The sequence below is a fragment of the Pelobates fuscus genome, chromosome 5 (assembly GCF_036172605.1).
Source record: "Pelobates fuscus isolate aPelFus1 chromosome 5, aPelFus1.pri, whole genome shotgun sequence".
Classification (NCBI taxonomy): domain Eukaryota; kingdom Metazoa; phylum Chordata; class Amphibia; order Anura; family Pelobatidae; genus Pelobates; species Pelobates fuscus.
In genome coordinates this window covers 66,538,967-66,560,545 of record NC_086321.1, presented here as the reverse complement: position 1 = coordinate 66,560,545, position 21,579 = coordinate 66,538,967, and the positions used below count along the sequence as shown (strand labels likewise).

The 21,579-nt window shown below is 48.6% G+C and overlaps 1 protein-coding gene across 1 annotated transcript in view; it reads left to right on the top strand.

Moving 5' to 3' along the window:
* The window catches only part of PDZD2 (PDZ domain containing 2), a 264,784-nt gene that overhangs the window by 200,868 nt on the left and 42,337 nt on the right, over nucleotides 1-21,579 (top strand). The window lies entirely within an intron of this gene.

The window sequence follows — 21,579 nt, the reverse complement described above, 5'->3', positions numbered from 1 at the left end:
AGGGTTGTGGCTAATGCAGTATTTACAAGAAAAGGTAGAGTTTTGTAGAGGTGACATAATCCCAAAAATATAGCTATAGCATCACTAAATCACTTTAAAACGAGTAAACCGCTTTTTAGGCAGCGACTCTCTTCATCTCTCTCATAAACACCATATAGTGTGTTAGAAATAATGAATATGATTTGATTAAATTACCCACTGGGAGTTGTAGTTCAGCTACAGTCTTCAGTTGCCATCCCTGACATAGATGATTCACCTTGCATAGATTTAAAGGAGAGATTGGTGTGTGACATTTAATTCAACCATAGTATATTTATATATAAGAGAAACCACAATCTTTATATTGCAGGGTTAAGACTACCGTACTTCTAGTGACCAGTAGAGGCGCTTCCTCAATTCACACAGAGTTTAACTCCATAAAACAATGCTGGACTACTTAATGCTTTGCATGAGGACATCTTAAAAATCCCCAAAGGAAAGCTTTGTGTCAATGCTTTTTTATGGGGAAGGCCTACTGCTCATACGCCAATTGCCACATATGCGCATTAGGTACCGCCCCTCGCGATGACGTCGAAGGTGGAACGTAGGCACATGCACCTGTGATTTCAATGAATTTTACGGTATGAGAGTCGGGAAGTAGGATTTAGTAGGAAGTAGAAGCTTTTGGGGATAGGATAGGGGTGAAGATAAGATGAAGTTGTTAAAGTACTTTTACGTGTCTAGCTTTTATCCAGACAGATTGCCAAGCAGTGCTTTTGATATTCCATACCTGGAAAAGCAATCTCCCCTAGAGCAGAGCAAGTCTGATAATCGAGCCACTACATTATTTATTGCAGTCTTTGAGTCTGGCTAAACTATAATACAGAGCTCTGTGAGTTGGAGGGGGTCCTATATGAATTAGGAAAAATTATTATTTATTTTTTTTCGTGTATGGTTTCCACGAATTAGTGCCAGTACCTGGACATTTTATTGGAAAATAATTTACTAAATATTATGTTGTCTGCATGCTTTCTGAAGGAGACAGCAGGAATCATTTAATTTCTCCAGCATGTGAAATCTATTGTAGCGTGCACATCTATATGGTTAACATTGTAAATATATGAATGTTATTTTCTAAAGTACAGCTTTGGTGATTTCAGAAATCCATGCCATGCATTTAATCCAAATTGGTTGAATTTACCGAAAAACAAAAAGGGCTACTGAAAAATATAGCTCCTCCAGTCCTCGAAATAGCTGGTAGGCTACAGTTATCCATTGTACACAAGGGGAGTGATCTATATCCCTCACTTACTCATACCCCCATAGAAACATGGAATGTGACGGCAGATAAGAACCATTCGGTCCCTCTAGTCTGCCCAATATTTCGAAATACTTTTAATTAGCCCCTGGCCTTATCTTAAGTCTAGGATAGCCTTATGCCTATCCCACGCATGCTTAAACTCCCTCACTGTGTTAACCTCTACCACTTCAGCTGGAAGTGGGAAACCGTTAATGTCACAGAGTGTAGCTACCTGCGATTGCCCACATTCTCCTCACATCTAGTTTTACAAGGCATACACTTGTGGGTTTGTTGCTACCCACCCAATCCTCTGCCATAAACTAGGAGATGGAAAAAATACACAAAAATAGGCTTCTATTTAAAAAAAAAAATTATGTACCCACCTCAACTTTTTCTGGAAAATATTTATTTTTAGGATTCTATTAAGGAATAAATATGGAAAACACTCACATCATTCCCACCAACTTATGCTAGTGGTGATAGGCATCCTAAAAAACTCTTTGATGTAAACCTGAGTTTCTACTCAGCACCATTTGGCTGAAATGTACATCCATGCATTATCAAATTTAGGCCACAAGTTAATATTGTTTTATACGCTTTCCATATGCGTAAATATTTTTGGATAAACATTTTCAATGATTTACTATTATGAAAAATCTTTAGAATTTTGTAATATTTAGATTTTAATGTTTTTACATATTGATATTTTTATATATGATTTCAAATTTACATTTTAATATTTTGCAAAATTCATTTCAAAAGTTTATCCAAAAATATTAAATTATTTCGAAAGCTTATCCAACAATTTTAAATTAAGGGTAAAGAGTACTGCTGAGGTAAAACATAAAATATACTTATCTCTGCTTAATTTCCAGGCAGTGGTGTCAACATGTGCCATCAGTGTCCTTGTACCCTCAATCATCTTGGTTCCAAAATGGTCATATGAGTTCAAGTACCTCTCTCTGATTTCATATACATAAATTGTCACAAAGCCATACTCAAGGCATCATGGGAATACTGTGCCTTTAGATAAAATATCTCATGTAAACAAACAAAAGGGGTACAAAAAACAAATTGACTTTTACCTTCACCGACTACTTCCTCCATCCATCAACTGTTATTAATGACCATGTAATGTTCCAACTGAGTTTTGAAGAAAAAAAGGAAATCTTCCACAATGGTTTGGGCAAAGGGCCAAGTGGCAGACCTCGTGCGCTGAAATATTCCAGAAATGTGTCTTTATTTTTATTAATGTAGATTAATAAAACATCAGAATTCCTTGTAATAAATGATGAGAAGCAGGAGGATTTTGGATAATAAACATCTGTTTCCTAAATTTAAAGGCACACTAAATGTGTGGAAGCAGTGGTAGAATAGAAACGACGAGCCATGGCATTGCAGATGTGTGTGAGCTCATTTCCAATGATACTTAGCCAGGTGGCTGGTTGAGCATTATGGGGAAAATGTGGTTCGCATACCACTGCATTGCCAAGGTTAGTTATCTGAATCAATGAAGATGCGCTCAAGTAAAGATTGCCATGAGAGAATTGATTTCTAATGTCTGACATCATTGCAACACTCTAAAACCATGATGCTACACACTTTAGATAAATCAGGAATTATGATAATCTAGCATGGAGCATCGGTCGTGGTTAATAGGACTTTCAGTGGCTTCATGTAACTTCATTTAATAAGAGACGATATACTTTATCATCAGTGTATTGGCTCCTGATAATGGTATGGATCAATTAAATTACACCTGCTTATCGGAAGCCAATAATTGTGTGCTTTTAATTGATGTTAAATATCGTAGGAGGTGATTTAATTAACTTTATCAGGCATGTATTTCTTGATAAATGAAGTAATCAGATTTGACCACTAAAAGTTCATTGATAATTTTTTTTTTAATGACTTACCCTCTAGCAGCTAGTGAGCAAATGGTTAAAAATAAAAAATAAAAAGCTATCTGGATCAATATGACCCCCACATTAGTATAAGGGAGGTTTAATACCTTCCTTATGCCCTCACCCGCCATGCTGTAGTCCCCCCCCCTTGTCCCCATCCATTAGCACCTGGTGTGGGCCAACAAGTAAATAATGAGGGGTGGACAGGTCATTGACTCCTAGCCCCCACACATGGGCAGTGAGTGGGGACTATTACATAAAAAGTGGGGGCATACTAGTGCCCTCCCCAGCATCCATGAGTGGCGTGTTGGGGTTATAATTAAAATAAACATGGAGGGCCATAGTGCCCTCCATGCATGTGCAGCAGGTTTGGGCTACTGAAAAATATAAAAGGGGATGGACGTACAATTGTTCACCCCAAAATACAATTGTGTCCAGATCCCACATCTCAGGCTGACTAGGGTCCCCAAGTGCCTAGCCCCACCTCCACAATTAAAAAATACTGATTACTCCCTCACTCAAAAAAATAAAATAACAACCCATCAAAATGAATCCATCTTCAGAGTCCATGTTGGATTCTGTAAAGAATAAGTTTGCAAGGCAGGAAAAGCCCTGGTAGAGATTCTCCCACACTATGCAAGCCCAGGGAGTTTGTAAGTCACCTAATCAGAGTGCTCTAACAAGAAAAACTTGCAAAATCCATCTGAAGTTCAATTTTAAAAAATGGCCAAAAATGTAGATAATTATCGACTGATTTCAGTAAAAAGAATTAAAATTAGGCCTTAGTTGACGAAGTAAATATTGACACAATCCGTTGTTGGACAGGGGGCAATCAGCAAAGTCAAATTTGACAGCATTTCAACTTAAACAAGAAAGAGCAGATAGGACCTCTTAGATGAAAAGTCTTTCAGCATCATAAAACTTTGTAGTGAGCATTTTATTTTTTATTGCATGCAGTAGGGGGTCTTTTCTACATCTGTTTTACCTTTTGTAAACAGTCCATTGTCAGAGGTAGATTAAGCTACAGTTAATAAATACTGGACTGAATATACATTGCCCATTTTCTTATACTTAGGCTGATTTTAAAATATATTTTTTAACTTTGGGCAGAGTGTTACAGAACATATTAAGATAGAATGCAACGTAGTAGAACCCAACATTTTTTTTTCATAATTCAACAGTAGACTGTTGTTTTCAGGTAAAAAGAATATGTTACCTTTTATAAAAGTGACGTTTAAAGCCTTTTAGGTGTTGAGTTTGCAAAGTCTACTTTGATTCCAGTCAAGAGTTAGAAAGATTATAGCAAAACTCGGATGTATAACATAATAAATATGTCCCCTTTTTACTGATCTGTTAACTGTAAAATTGATGTTGTATAGCATCGAAAACAGATAATTTATCGTCTCATCAGTAAATAGTAAATAATTATCAATCATAACATTGCCATTTCCCCTTTAGAAAGTGTATGAGGGTCAACCATTATTGGTTTCATGTAGGGATCATGTACCCCACACTTTAAAATAATAATTTTGAGATATGCCAGACTAGTAATATTAAGTTACCCTTCTGCTTAAAATGATCATATCCTCTAGAAAACCTTCCTTATGGGGGGGGGGGGGGGGGATTATTTAATAAATTCCTTTATATATTTTTGCTTACTTGCTATAGATTTTGTAATATTCTGTTTATCTAATTAAATTTCCTTGTATAGATTTTGTCATATATTAACAGAGCCAACCTGTTTCTTAAGAACAAGTGTTTCTATCCTTGGCAAAAAATTATGAGAGTAGTAGTTTAACAGCGGAAGGAGGGCCTTTTCTGGGTTCATTGTAAATGGGGGTGGAATAGATCTTTATCGTTTAACCTTATGCATCTTCTCCTAAACATGGAAGAATTACTTTGGTTTAAAAAAGGAAAGAACTTTAAAACGTCAACTGTTAACTTTCATTATAATGTTCGATCTTTGCATGGATTAATAAAATAGTAGATGCTGAGTCAGTAACTTAGAACCTACTAAGAAATGTTTTTGTCATGCTAATACTTAATGGGCCTTTTCAATATTTTTATGCTTTCCTGTGCAATGAAAAGTAAACACCATAATGCTTAGAGAACCCTTTAAACTTTCTTGATACAGTGTCTTGTGTATTTTGGCCCAAGTCTTATGCACTCCTTGCAACATTACCTATGACATCACACCAAAAGGATCCTGAGTTAGAGATGTACAGTACAAAATGTGATTTATACTGGATTTTTGAGGGTGTATTGTATGTGAAAATAATTAAAACCAAAGCAAAAAAACAAAACAAAAAAAAACTAGGGGGGCGTGGCTCGGCTGAGCATGAAGTAGGACGCAGACACACTGAGCTCCTAGGCCCCGATCCGCCGAAGCACAGTATCTAAGCCTTATATTCCCCTATTTGAATGGGGAGAACCAAACGTGGGGCCACCCCCGGTCCGGCTAACCCCTCTACGGGACCTCCCGCGGGTCCGATGGACGAGTATTTGTCCTCACCGACTCCGCGGGCAGCAACACGCGGCCCCGGCAAAATGGCGCCCGCATCCCCGGGCTCAAGTAGTTACGCCGGCTCTCCACGAGGATCCCCTACACGTGGACCCCCTGAAGACGCCCTGACTAGGCTCTCTGCTGATCTGGCAGAGATAGCTGCTACTATGCTGACACGCAGGGACAAGTCAGACCTCGTGGCTGAACTCCGAACCGCTATCCGGGAAGAAGTTACCGCGGTCAGGCAAGATCTCACTCTGCTGGAACAAAGGGTAGACACCCTGGAGGTGCACCAATTGCAAGCCACACAACACCAACGAACAGCGGAACTAGCGGCCACGAGGCAAGGCAACATATTGCTAGACCTGAGGCGCCAGGTTGAAGACCTGGAAAACAGGAGCCGGCGCTGTAATATCCGGGTCAGGGGAGTCCCGGAGTCTGATGGAGAGACACCCAGTGAACTGCTAGAAGGCCTATTTGCCCAAATCCTTGGCACTGAAGCACCACCGGACTTTGGCATTGAGAGAGCTCACCGAGCGCTTAGAGCTCCGCGCCCCAACGGCCAACCTAGAGACCTAATTTGCTGCCTCCGGTCATTCCACCTAAAGGAGACGGTCATGAGAGCAGCTCGGACTCAACGCTCAATCCGGTACCTAGACTCACAAATAGCGCTGTTCCACGATCTATCCACTCTTACCTTAGATGCAAGGCGAGCCCTGAAGCCGATCACCGCCATTCTGCAGGAGAAGAGGATCCCATACAAGTGGGGATTTCCGTTCAGTCTTCAGGCCAGAGTGGGGAACCGCTGGCAAGTCATGAGGTGGCCGAACGAGATTCCACGCTTCCTGCGGGCCCTTGATTTGCCTGACATACATGTGGCAAACTGGATCTTGGACTTCCCTCCGGCTAGACCCACTGGCCCGAACACACCGGCAGACATCCTCCGTGAGGGGGCACCTTCGAGGCCGATACAGCGCAGAGGCGGCCCAGTGGCTCCCGAGGAGTGAACGCAGCGAGACCCCCCGGAGACGCAGAAACCCCGCGGAGCTGACCATCCAAGTGGTATTATATTCCCCCCCCCTATTTTATTTCGTCCTCCGACACCCCCCGGATGATCGTTGAAAAGGCCCCGGGTGATACCCCCCTCCTGGGAGCACGCAGGACACATGGCGGCCGAGGGACGCTGAGACAATCCCGACAGGGTATGTACCACCCCCCCACCACACCAAACCACTGCCTCCCCGAAGCCCCGTGGGTTCCACTAGATGATTTGGGAGGGGGTAAAGTGGGGGAATTAGCGACACGGGCCAGCCGCCCAGGAATCGCCCACCCTGGATCATAACATCATCCCCGGGTCGATAGAGAGGTTTGGGCGGGGGAAGGGGAATTGGGACGGGATACCCCCGAGGATTGATGTTTCTGAGACAGTCCCCGGACAGTCTTCCGTATATGTGAACTGCTGTCTATCACAAATCCTGGGGCCTCCCCGGAGGGTGGACGTCAGGTCCTTGGGCCTACGTAGAGGTTTGAATATCCTGCCTGACAATTAACTAGGACTGGCCACCGAGGGGACCTTATAGGGACCGGGAGGGGAGAGATGCAGTCGGGGAAGGGGGGTTTGTTGGGGAAAGACACGCACCCACCCCGCCCCGATGGCCCGAAGCCCAGGATACGTCGCCTACCAACACCTTACGACTACCTGGCCGGACGGGGTGCGGGGTGACGGCGTCTCTGGGGGAACCACGTAATAGCAATGTATAATATGTGCCGCTATGTTCAAGAGGCATCAAAATGGTGCAATTTTTCAGTTAAGCTATCATTTTACCTAGCACGGTGTACACCATGTTCCCGTTCTGTTAACGTTGCACCGAGCAGGTGCTGTTTATTTCTCCTGATATCATTTTACCTGGCGATATACATAATCAGTACGTGTATTGTTTCTATTGCACAGGATAGTGGTGGTATGATTCACATGTTATCGTCCTACCCAGCGACATGCATAATCGATACAAATATTGTTTCTGTTACACAGGATAGGGGTAGTATATTTCTCATGCTCTCATCCTACCCAGCGATATGCATAATCGATACATACAATGTTTCTGTTGCACAGGATAGGGGTGGTATGTTTCTCATGCTACCATTTTCTCTAGCACTATGCATAATCTGTACATATATTATTTCGATTGCACAGTATAGGAGTTGTGTATTTCCCATGCTATCATTTTAACTAGCAATGTGCTTAACCTGTACATGTATTGTCTCTACTGCTCAGAATAGAAGTTGTACATCTGCTAAACGGTCAGTCTACCCGGCCAAATAAACTATGGGCCCTTTATACAACACACCACAGATAGGGAAGCGGAGGGAGGTAGGACCCCAGCTGGTCGCGCCTTTCTGTGAGCCCCGGAGGGGAGGGAGTAAGATAGAAACCCGACGCACTGCCAGCTGACTATAGGCTTCGACGGATGTCGAGACAGAATAGAACTAAGCCTGTGGAGTCGGAGAACCCCACAGAAGAGAGGGCCGCAGACTTCCACGCACTAGGCGTGACGAGACCGGGGGGCGAATGCTCCCCTTACGACCCGGGACGGAAGGGCCCACACGACAGACAAACTTGTTCCTACAGCTGACACCACTGGCGGGGAGGGAGCCGATGGAGACTGCTGACTACACAACCTACACAGAGGGACGACACACCCCGTAGGGAGCCCTCCGCGCACCCCACGCAACTGACCTACTCTGTAAATACCGGCCAGAGTTCGGAGAGACGACCCTCAGACGGCCCCGAACAAACCCAACTGACCGAGGTTCGACGTTGCTCTGACTACGCTCACGGACTTTTCAACCCCAGACGTTCACACTTCCCCAGACAACCCCCCCTCTTCCCATCCCTTTCCCCCTAGCCCACGCCGCTCCTGGGTGAGGACCCGGTATCAATCGGGCATGGCACAGTTTCGACCGGCACAGCTTACACTGTGGTCGCACAATGTTCGTGGGCTCAACATACCCGAGAAGCGTGCGCAACTCCTCCGTAGGCTCTGGGCAGAGAGGGTGTCCGTTGCGTTCCTGCAGGAGACGCACTTCAGAGAGAGAGATGCGCCGACACTATCAGATAGGCGCTTTTCGCAAGGCTATTTTGCAAATCACCCAGACGCTCGGAAAGCAGGTGTGGCAATTTTATTCGCACACACGATATCGTTTAATCTCACAGACACAAGCAAGGACCCGGGTGGTCGATATATCTTCCTTAAGGGTACCATTGCCGACATCCCATATACTTTTGCATGCGTATACAGCCCTAACCGTAAACAACATGTCTTCCTGGCCAGGACCCTGGCCAAACTTGAGAGGTTCCGGGAAGGCCTACTGGTCATGGCTGGTGATCTCAACGCCCCGCTCGACCCAAATGTGGATTCTTCAACCGGCACAAGCGCAATCCCAGAACACTGCCTGCGCGCAATGCGACGCTCCTTAGCCAAATCAGGGCTCCAAGACTGTTGGAGGGTCGCACACCCAGAAGATAAGGACTTCTCGTACTACTCGGCGGTCCACAAGCGCTATAGCAGAATCGATTATGTATTTCTGCCTCAAGAACGACTGACCCACCTCCAGGACGCGAAAATTGGAATAATGCATCAATCCGACCATGCGCCCATCCTGATCCGGATGCAATCCCCGCTATTTAGACCAGCAGAGCGTCACTGGAAACTCAATGAGACCCTTCTGGACGATATGGAAGCCAGGACATCGGCCTGCCGGTCACTCACCGACTTCTTTGACACGAACGCCACGGAGGACATGTCCCCCCTAACGCTGTGGGAGGCCCATAAGTGCGTCATCCGTGGACACTTTATAGCCCTGGGCTCACAACGGAGGAAAAACAGGAGCAAAAATATATCCGACCTCACCAAAAAGATAGCCAGTCTAGAGGACTCTCACAAAACGTCCGCGGACGACGATGTGTACCTACAACTCACAGAAGCCCGAAGGGCACTGGCCGATCTCCTGTCTCAGGGCCTGTTACACACCCTGCGGAAATCCGCGAGATTCTTCTATGAGCATTCTAATAAGAGCGGCAAGCTTTTAGCGAAAATGCTCCGGGAGAAGAGGAGATCGCAGCACATACATAAAATCCGTAACCCACAGGGACGATCCACAAGGATGCCGGAGGGAATCATGGAAGCCTTTAGGGAGTACTACAAGGATCTCTACCATCAGTCCCAGGCCCGAACAGGAGGCGAGGCGAGACTACACCTCCGGAGGGTGTCGGACTACCTATCGCAAACCGTCACACGCAAACTCACGCCGGACCTCGCGGAGGAGTTGGATGGACCCCTGACTCTGATGGAACTCACGGCAGCCATGAAACACTCAAAACCGCACCGAGCACCGGGCCCAGACGGCCTCCCGTTGACGTACCTGCGGACGTTCCAGGAGATTCTTATGCCTAGGCTCCTGACGAGCCTCAATGCCATACGCGACGGCGGAGCCTTTCCTTCAGACACCCTAGCGGCAACGATCACGGTGATCCCCAAGGAAGGGAAGGACCCCACGCTTTGTTCCAGCTACAGGCCGATCTCTCTGCTCAATGCCGATTTGAAGTTGTTCACCAAGGCGCTCTCCTTGAGAATATCCAGGATTCTACCGGACTTAATACACCCGGACCAGGTCGGCTTCATCCCAGGGCGAGAAGCTAGAGATGACACCATCCGCGCACTAAACGTTATACACTATGCGAGATCCCAGGACCGGGACACCGTGCTACTCTCGACGGACGCCGAAAAGGCGTTCGACAGAGTAGACTGGATATACCTGAATGAGACGCTACGGCATTTCGGCTTTGGGACACATATGCGCACCTGGATCTCCGCCCTATACTCGACACCGACCGCTAGGATCCGTGTGAATGGGGGCTTGTCGCAGCCATTTCCCATATGCAACGGGACCCGCCAGGGATGTCCCCTGTCCCCCCTCCTGTTTGCCCTCTCCCTGGAGCCATTCCTGGAGGCGGTCAGACGGGATGGGGGCATAACGGGGGTCCGCATAGGTAAGGTAGAACACAGAGTGGCAGCGTACGCCGATGATATGCTGTTCTTCCTTGAACAACCCTTGATCTCCGTCCCCAACCTTCTACAAGCATTCCGCAGATTTGGACTAGTGTCCAACCTGAAGCTCAACCTGGATAAGTCGGAAGCTATGCCGATTTTGCAGAAGGAAGAAGAAGTCCACCTACTTAGTGCCCAATTCTCCTTCTCCTGGTGTGCAGAGAAGCTGCGGTACCTGGGCACCTGGCTGCCCAAAAACCTATCACAGGTCTACCAGCTGAACTTCCTTCCCCTCCTAAAGCGCATAAAGCAGGACCTTCAGCGATGGACGACAAGCTACATCACTTGGTTTGGCCGTATTAACGCGGTCAAAATGAACGTGATGCCGCGGCTGTTATATCTCTTCGCCACCTTGCCGATCTCTATACCACATTCGTTCTTCAAGGATGCGGATTCGACCATTCGCAGGTTTGTATGGAACCACAGAACCTCTCGCATCCGTAAGACAGTCATGGAACGCTCTAAGTTGGCTGGCGGGTTGGGACTACCGTCGGTTCAGTCATATTACCAAGCCACACATCTGCACAGGATAGTAGACTGGCATGTCGGAGACAGCCCGAAGCTATGGGTGGCCATGGAACTCCAGCAAACACAAGGCCAGTTTCCTTCTAAACTGTGGTTGGGACGAGCCACCTTCCCAGAGCTGCGCGTTGACAACCCCATGATTGACGCGACCCTCAAGACCTGGTGCAAAACCCGCCACACTCAACAACTGACTACCTCGCCGAACCCCCTGACCCCTATCACCCACAACCCGGAGCTGGCAGGAGGTTTACCCCCAGCAGCGTTCCAGGGCTTTCAGCAACCCGATTGGATATACGTGGGCCGATGGTGCTCAGGAACAACACTTAGACCACTACCCGACTTATTGGGAGATACACGACCCACACAGTTGGACGAATTCCGCTACCATCAGGTGCGGACGTATGTAGCTAGAATTGAGGGTCAGACCCACCTCCACAGGCAACTCACTAGCTTCGAACGGCTTTGCACAAACCGATCTCACGTGGACCACGGAGTATCACTTCTATACAAGACCCTTCGAGGGAACTTGGACGATACCCCCATGGGCTACAGAGGCAAATGGGAACGGGAAACCGGTTCGCAACTCACAGACCAAGAATGGGACAAAATCGTACTGCTTACTCATGATTGCTCCATTAGTTCGAAGGTCCAGGAGACCGGGTATAAACTGCTGTCCCACTGGTACCGCACGCCTGATATCCTGAGACACTTCACCGACAACAACAATGGCTCATGCTGGAGATGCAACTCGGCTGTGGGAACGACCTTGCACATATGGTGGTCATGTCCCCGACTGGCGCCATACTGGCGGCAGATTAATGCAAAAATAAAAGAAATCACTGGAAGCGATCTCCCCCTACTGCCCATGACGATGCTCCTACACCACACCTCAGTCCCCACCAGGAAATACAAGCACTCACTGACCATCCATATGCTAAACGCCGCAAAGGCGCTGATCCCCTTGCATTGGAACAGGGCGTCGGTGCCCACCTTCAGCCAATGGGTTGACAAGGTAGAATCGATTTATGAGATGGAAATAATGACTGCGTCCCTGCAGGGGCGCTCGGACAAGTGCGCCCTACAATGGTACCAGTGGAGGCATTATATTTCTGCGGGAAGAGCATGAGGACACAGGGGCATGCCGGGCTCCGGGAGTTGAGCCCAATGCGGATAGACGTGTGGCCATGACCGTGCACTGTCCGATCAAGAGGCTAGTACACGCCCGGGGGGATCTCACCCGGGCAGTTGGCCTACAGCTTCACAGACCCATACCCTTCCCCACTGACACCCTAACCCGACACAAATACCTCCTACTGCGCACCCCCCCTTCCCCGACGTACCAGACGAGAGACGAAACAACCCGAAGGGTTAGGTACTGACCAGGGAATTAGTCGCCACCACAGTAAGGCAAGTCTAGGCTGCCACCTCCCACCGACAGGACTGTTCCTGGCACTTACCGTACCGTTAGGTTCGATAGCCCAACTGGAGGAGGGAGGTCGAGAAACGGCCCTGATAGAGGCCGGACTACCCAAAGTAGAGTCAGGACACAGCTGAACCAAGAGACAATAGACCCGGACCGATAGAGGAACTAAGCAACAGACCATAAGGTTGGAGACTGGGCAGGACACAAGATAGCTATCGTAGGCAGTTATCCGCGTACATGATCCTACCATTACCAGAGCCATGCAGAAAACAGCCCTAGGAGAAACCTACCTTAACACTGTACCACACGCACCCACTAGAACGTTAGCTCAGGATAGCATACACCCGTATGGTCTCTAATCCCTGCGCACACATACCAACCCTGACGTATAGGGAGATGGGTGGAAACCTGGTCTGGAGGGTAGCCCCGCAAAGCAATGTGTCCCTACATACCAGGACACGACCTCCCTTCAGGAAAGATTGTCCAGGTGAACCTGAACGTCAATTAAACTAACCCATACTATGTACAAAATGCCAACTGCAAGTTTAACCGTTTCCATATGTAACCGATGTACCAATCAAAATTGTACCTACTGTGCCTACTGTTGTAACCTTTGAAAATTGAATAAAAACAGATTGACACAAAAAAAAAAAAAAAACCTAAATTACATACAGTCTTTGTCCGGGTCTTTAATTGGAGTAATATTTTAGAAAATATGTAGAGGTTCTCGGAAATATATATATACACATTAAGAGTAATATTTTTACTTATATTGTGGAGAGTTTGTGTTTTTTGCTGAACAGTAAGTTGGGACTGTCGTTATCCTCAAAAGTAAAAACCTGTCAAAGCTGAGTTTTGTCGTATGAACCACATCTGTACATCTGTATTACAACATAAGTGCTTCCATTCTCTATGCTGTAGATCAGGAGTGGTTTAACCTTGACAATGAAGTTGATTGTGCACAGCATTGCTCATTCAGCCTCATTGATGAATTTACACTATAAATTGGGAATCTGTGATGGACATTTTTCTGCTTTGTCATAAAATCTTGCCTTAGAAAACCTTTGACCTCCAGTTTGCTCCAATGTTCTGCTATAGCTTTTATTTTCCCCGGGGTGCACTTTCATGCCGCTTGCAAGAGTCTCCACGTTTGCTTTCCATCCAGCAGCAGCATGTCCCCTGTTCTCGCGATCCGCGAGAGTGTTGCCGCGCATTGCTATGGCAATGTTCCGCAAGCAACGAATGCCGGAGCGATGCCATGGCAGCACGCGGCAATGCTCTCACGCAGGGGTCAAGTCCTGGGTAAAAAAGTGCAGGAACTCACCCAAGACCCACTCCCCGCCCCCTTCCCCCCGCCCCCCCCTCACACCACAAAAAAAATGATACGCTTGTATGCAGGGGCTGAGTAAGGGCACGGGGCTGAGGAGGGGGACAGGAGCTGAGGCAGAGGGACAGGAGCTTAGGAGGGGTGGGGGGCATGGGCTGAGGAAGGGGGACAGGGGCTGAGGAAGGGGGACAGGGGCTGAGGAAGGGGGACAGGGGCTGAGGAAGGGGGACAGGGGCTGAGGAAGGGGGGCAGGGGCTGAGGAAGGGGGGCAGGGGCTGAGGAAGAGGGACAGGGGCTGAGGAAGAGGGACAGGGGCTGAGGAAGAGGGACAGGGGCTGAGGAAAAGGGACAGGGGCTGAGGAAGGGGGACAGGGGCTGAGGAAGAGGGACAGGGGCTGAGGAAGAGGGACAGGGGCTGAGGAAGAGGGACAGGGGCTGAGGAAGAGGGACAGGGGCTGAGGAAGAGGGACAGGGGCTGAGGAAGAGGGACAGGGGCTGAGGAAGAGGGACAGGGGCTGAGGAAGAGGGACAGGGGCTGAGGAAGAGGGACAGGGGCTGAGGAGGGGGGCAGGGGCTGAGGAGGGGGACAGGGGCTGAGGAGGGGGACAGGGGCTGATGCTCGTATGCAGGGGCTGAGTAAGGTGGACAGGGGCTGAGTAAGGTGGACAGGGGCTGAGGAGGGGGACAGGGGCTGAGGAGGGGGACAGGGGCTGAGGAGGGGGACAGGGGCTGAGGAGGGGGACAGGGGCTGAGGAGGGGGACAGGGGCTAAGTAAGGTGACAGTGGTGTGGAAAAGGGACAGGAGCTTAGGAGGAGGGGGGGCATGGGTTGAGGAAGGGGCCATGGGCTGAGTAAGGTGGCAGGGCTGAGGAAGAGGGACAGGAGCTTAGGAGGAGGGGGGCATGGGCTGAGGAAGGGGCCATGGGCTGAGGAGGGGGACAGAGGCTGAGGAGGGGGACAGAGGCTGAGGAGGGGGACAGAGGCTGAGGAGGGGGACAGAGGCTGAGGAGGGGGACAGAGGCTGAGGAGGGGGACAGAGACTGAGGAAAGGGACAGGGACTGAGGAGGGGGGCAAGGACTGAGGAGGGGGGCAAGGACTGAGGAGGGAGACAGGGCTTGAGGAGGGAGACAGGGACTGAGTAAGGGGACAGGGCTTGAGGAGGGGGGCAGGGACTGAGGAAAGGGACAGGGACTGAGGAGGGGGGCAAGGACTGAGGAGGGAGACAGGGCTTGAGGAGGGGGGCAGGGACTGAGGAGGGAGACAGGGACTGAGTAAGGGGACAGGGCTTGAGGAGGGGGCAGGGACTGAGGAGGGGGGCAGGGACTGAGGAGGGGGGCAGGGACTGAGGAGGGGGGCAGGGACTGAGGAGGGGGGCAGGGACTGAGGAGGGGGGCAGGGACTGAGGAGGGGGGCAGGGACTGAGGAGGGGGGCAGGGACTGAGTAAGGGGACATGACTTGAGGAGGGGGGCATGGACTGAGGAGGGAGACAGGGACTGAGGAGGGAGACAGGGCCTTAAATAGGGGGACAGGGACTCGAGAAAGGGACTGAGGAGGGGGACAGGGACTGAGGAGGGGGACAGGAACTGAGATGGGGGGACAGGGACTGAGGAGGGGGGCAGGGACTGAGGAGGGGGGCAGGGACTGAGGAGGGGGGCAGGGACTGAGGAGGGGGGCAGGGACTGAGGAGGGGGGCAGGGACTGAGGAGGGGGGCAGGGACTGAGTAAGGGGACATGACTTGAGGAGGGGGGCATGGACTGAGGAGGGAGACGGGGACTGAGGAGGGAGACAGGGACTGAGGAGGGAGACAGGGCCTTACATAGGGGGACAGGGACTCGAGAAAGGGACTGAGGAGGGGGACAGGGACTGAGGAGGGGGACAGGAACTGAGGAGGGGGGACAGGAACTGAGGAGGGGGGACAGGGAATGAGGAGGGGGGCAGGGACTGAGGAGGGGGGCAGGGACTGAGGAGGGGGGCAGGGACTGAGGAGGGGGGCAGGGACTGAGGAGGGGGGCAGGGACTGAGGAGGGGGGCAGGGACATGACTTGAGGAGGGGGGCATGGACTGAGGAGGGAGACAGGGACTGAGGAGGGAGACAGGGACTGAGGAGGGAGACAGGGCCTTAAATAGGGGGACAGGGACTCGAGAAAGGGACTTAGGAGGGGGACAGGGACTGAGGAGGGGGACAGGGACTGAGGAGGGGGACAGGGACTGAGATGGGGGACAGGGACTGAGGAGGGGGGACAGGGCCTTAAATAGGGGGACAGGGACTGAGGAGGGGGGACAGGGCCTTAAATAGGGGGACAGGGACAGGCCTGAGGAAGGGGGACAGGGCCTTAAATAGGGGGACAGGCCTGAGGAGGGGGACAGGCCTGAGGAGGGGGACAGGGCCTTAAATAGGGGGACAGGCCTGAGGAGGGGGACAGGCCTGAGGAGGGGGACATTGACTGAGGAGGGGGACAGGGACTGAGGAGGGGGACAGGGACTGGGGTAGGGACTAAGGAGGGGGGCAGGAACTGAGGAGGGAGACAGGGACTGAGGAGGGGGACAGGGCCTTAAATAGGGAGACAGTGACTGGGGAGGGGGACAGGGACTGAGGAGGGGGGACAGGGACTGAGGAGGGGGGACAGGGACTGAGGAGGGAGGACAGGGACTGAGGAGGGAGGACAGGGACTGAGGAGGGAGACAGGGACTGGGGAGGGAGACAGGGACTGAGGAGGGGGGGCAGGGACTGAGGAAAGGGATAAAAAAAAAAAACCTAAAGTGCCTTCCCCCCTCCCTGAGGCTTACCTTGGGCCAGGAGGGGTGGGACAGGATCTGGAACCTGCAGCCTGCAGAGTAAGCCGGCCTCTCCTGATGATGTCAGGAGGAGGGGGCGTGACTTCCTCTGCTCCCCAGCGGTCCTGTGAGAAGAGCAGAGGAAGCCACGCCCCCTCCTACTGACATCATTAGGAGAGGCCGGACGACTCCACTGACTGCAGGGGGAGAGGTGAGTTTAAAAATCCGAGTCCGCAGTCAGAGGCAGGGGATTCGGATTTGTACTCCCCCTGCTCTGGCAGCCGCTTGTGCCAGCCCTGGGTCCTGCAGGATTAGTAATGGGAACGGCGTTCCTGCTGTGGAAAAAGTGCAGGAACGCCGTTCCCACGCGTTCCTGCAGGACTCGAGCCCTGCTCTCACGGATCTTCTCCCTTTAAATCCTGCTGCCGCTGGGGAGTCAGACCGACTGTCTCGACTCCAGGTAACGCTGCCTGGTGCTGGGTAGTGGGACCGACAATCTTCTCTCCCTGTGACGCTGCCTCATGCTGGGTAGTGAAACCGACTATCTGCACTCCCAGGGATGCTTGCTGCTGCTAGGATGAGTGACTGACAATCTCCTCTCCCTGTGATGCTTGCTGCTGAAATGCTTTTCGTAGGTTCTGGTATTCCTGCTCCAGTTCCCATTCTATAGCGACCAGACTGGTGAAATCTGGTCCCTGGCCTGTAGTATTAGGGTGTTCCAGTGCGTTAATACGATCTTTCCTGATGCCCCAATACGGAGACTCCTCCATTCTGCCGAAGTCACTGTCCTCCTCCAAAGCCTACCATAGTAGTCCAGGGCCATTGTAGTCATCCCCCTCTGGTCTTTTGTTCTCCATCCTCCACAGGCAGCTTTGGACCGAGTACCATCGTAACGACCGGTATGCCTCGTCCTGCCACAGTTCCTTCTTGATCAGCCACTGGAATTATATAATCCACTCTTCCTGGGGCAGATACTCCAGTAAAGACGGCAGTCTTTGCTTCTGCCTGTGCCATTCTGCACTAGAAAGGCTGGAGACTGCTCCAGGGCCTCGTGCCAGAGATCTTGCTGTATGCTATTTTTCTGAGCCAGCTCCTCCTCGGCTGAAATAAAGCCATGCTCAGAGGCCAGTGCACCTTGCAGTCTCTCCTGGAACTCCTCATTTGGGGATGCTGGGGGCTAGCTTGCTCCATCTCCAGAGTTCCTCTGCAGACAGAGACGCTGCTGGACCCTTCACTGCGCTTCCTGGTTTGGGTTATCCATTTGGGAGAATAATCCCGTCACTTTCCACCAATGTAACAGATCCCAGTACTCCAGCTGAGTACATCCATGAAGAATCTCCCAAGTCCCAAGCGCCATACTGATTATAAGTGTGAATATAGCTCCCAATCCCCCAAACATGAGCCTAGACTTCATGAAGGGGTAAGATGATCTCTTTAATCCAGGCTCAATGGCCTGCTTTTATGCAGTACAAGGACACAGAAAACACGCCCATGACACTCCCACACAAAACAGGACAATCCCTCCCTGGGCAATCCCTGTGCCTGTGAGATAATAGTCAGGAACCGTACAAACTCAATAATCTCCAGGCACAGAAAAACATACAATTTACAAACACCCCAAAAGTACCTTCAAAACAAATGAAAACCCCACAAAAGTTACAGCCCCTGATAGCCCCGATCTGGGTGACCAACATATCCAAAAATCACCCAGATCAGTTCAGGGGTTTGAGATTTCCATGGAAGTCAATTATTTGACCGACCACATGGTCCTATGCCCAAAACAGTTCCATGAAATCAGGGCTAGCGGTCGGTCAACTTTGGTAACATAAAAACAAAGTTTAAACAGATTCCCGAACTGAGAAAGAAAGTGGTTCCTGGGAAGGCAAAATAGGGGTTACAAGCCCAGAGGTGATCCGCAGTTCGTGAGTTTGTTCGGTTCCCGAACAGTACAAATAAATCTCATGAACCAAGTCTTTTTACCAGCCTTTTCTATGGCCCAAAGTCAGTGGGCAGGAGGCTAGCCTCCACACTCCTCCAGGAGCCTTTGGCGAGCGTCCAGGCAAGGGGGTGTTCAGCACAGCAGGCGATTAGTATGTTAGTTGGCTAGTGAGTCTAGCAATTTGTCTGTGTTGTGGGAAAGAAAACGTCTGTGTTCATTTTCACTACTAATAAATAAAAGTTGATTTCCAGAAAATGTATGTTTGCAGATATTGCATTCATTTATGGGTCCACTCCAAACTTGTGGCTTGTAATGAACGAGAGACCACCCTAAAAGCACAAAGTTCTAAAATGATTTTATTGAGTGGATTTTCATCAATTTAAGAGAACAAGCACTGAACAATAGTGGGGTTTGGTCTGAGGCCCAATAACCCTTATTAATATAAACATTACTTTCCAGATGTATGAGTCAGATTTTATTAGGACCCTACCAGTTTCTTTCAAGTCAGCACAGTTTGTATGTTTTATAATGTGTTCGACTTTGATTGACAATATAGAAGGAGTATGTCTGTCTGTTTGTTTTTTGTTTTTTTAGAAATCAAGTATTTTAAGTTTTCACAAGTCCCCAAATGTTGCTACAGTAAGCGTTCATGAATTGCAGTAAGGCAATATAGAAATGTAACTACAGTTTGTATCAATATGAACCACTGGGTACGCTTCTGGATTTGAGGTACATATAATGAAGTCTCTTGATCTTGATGTGCCCAGTTTTTTTACTCCAGTCTGGAATAAACTATGCAGTTTTTCTGAACGTATCATGGTAAATTCACTGAATGAGCACATCTTTGGAGTTTTCTATTATTGAGGTTTTTTATAACCTCACGTGCAGGATATATGTTTTGAATAAAGTAAGACCGTTAAAGACTAATACGAGAGATAATGCCATCTATGGTAAGTTAAAAGTAATTTTCTTGAGGTCTGTGACATGAGAATATTTCTTATCAGATTTTCTCCAGTAATGGCATCCGGTGAGCATTTCTGATGGTTGGATTCTCATAGCAGAAGAATAGCAAAGTCTGGTTGTAGAAATGGGCAGGCTGAGCAGATCAAAAACAATCTAAGATTGTGACTAAATGACCATGTTCAAAGAGGTGTATTATATATGGATTTAATAATATATATATATATATATATATATATATATATATATATATATATATATATATATATATATATATAAATATTAGATAAAAACTTGGTATCTGAATGGTGTAATTCCTGTATGAAATTCCTCAAAAAAGTGAAGTAGAGTGTCAGTTAAAGGGACACTATAGTCACCTGAACAACTACAGCTTAATGTAGTTGTTCAGGTATGATCTATAGCTCCCTGCAGGCAATCTATTGTAAACACTGTATTTTCAGAGAAAATACAGTGTTTACATTGATTGATAGGAATACCTCAATTGGCCGTCACTCAGACGGCCACCAGAGGGACTTCCTATCATGCAGGGCCCTAAAAGGCCCTGCGCGCCTTCTCTCTCCAGCCTGTCAGCAGAGGAGGGGGGCGGGCAAAGACCGCGAGCTGAGCTGTCAGTCAGCTCAGCTTGCGGCCGCACACACCGCGCGCATGCGCGGTAGTGCGCTCAGGACTTCAGAGGGCGGCATGAATGCCGCCCTCTGAAGTATGTGCGCATGTGTGGCGAAGCCGCGCATGCGCACAAGGGAGCAACGACGCTTCCAAATGGAAGCGTCTGATTGCTCGCGCCCGCCTATTTCGTCACTTTGACGAAATAGGGGGCGCGGCTTCACGAGGCTCCTGGCGCTGGAACCAGGTGAGTAAAAACTTTCCTTTCACTTTTTTTTTTCAAATGTTTTCTTGGTTTCCATTTAAAAAAAAAAAAAAAAAGGAAAAGAAAAGAAAAAAAAAGGAAATGTTTTAGTGTATTTAAAATAAGTCTTCAGGCTTGCAAGATTCTGTCCAGGGGTTTTCTGAAAATGGCAAAACATAGCAAACAAGGTGAATTTGAAGGACTTGGATGAAGCGTATTATTAAATGTCTCTTGAAAATTGATGTTTTATTTCAACACAGAAACAAAAAGTACTTGATGCAAACTGTAGGTTTTGTTTTGATTTTTTGCTGTTTTACTGTGATATATGTGGCAACTAATTCAATATATGAGCAAAAATACTTACTGGAGATAAATAATGGTTAACATATTGAAATGATAAAATAATATATGATACTGTACTTTTTGTTCATGTTGTATCTTGGGATTAATATGGGCAAGAATAAACATATTATTCTGATATTGATCTGTTCAAACCAGTAAATTGATCTATGTGTTGGGTATCAGGGCCAGATTAAGAGCCCATTGGGTCTGGTGCTGACAATTATGATGGGCCTAATTACAGAATCTTATCGCCAGAAAACAATAAAATCGTTATATATCTCCCACGCGTCATGTATGGTCGATTTGGTGCTGGAGGGAAGCTCACAGGATATAGTTATCAGAAAACACATATTCTATGCTAATCTCCATACCCCCTTACAGCAGTGTCCGGTGAAGCAGGATTTTGGTGGGCGGATATAAAGGGTGGGTCACTCATGTGTATCACGAAATCGCCCAAAGTGACAAACATGCCCAAATAGGAGGTGTGTCTGCACAAAGAATTGGCCAATCATGCAGGATAACCAACCATTGGCATACTGTGCAGACAGCACCCTGAGCTCTGCATAAATGCTTCTAATAATGCACCAGCTCTACGCTTTTTAATGACTGTTCCCCTAGCACTT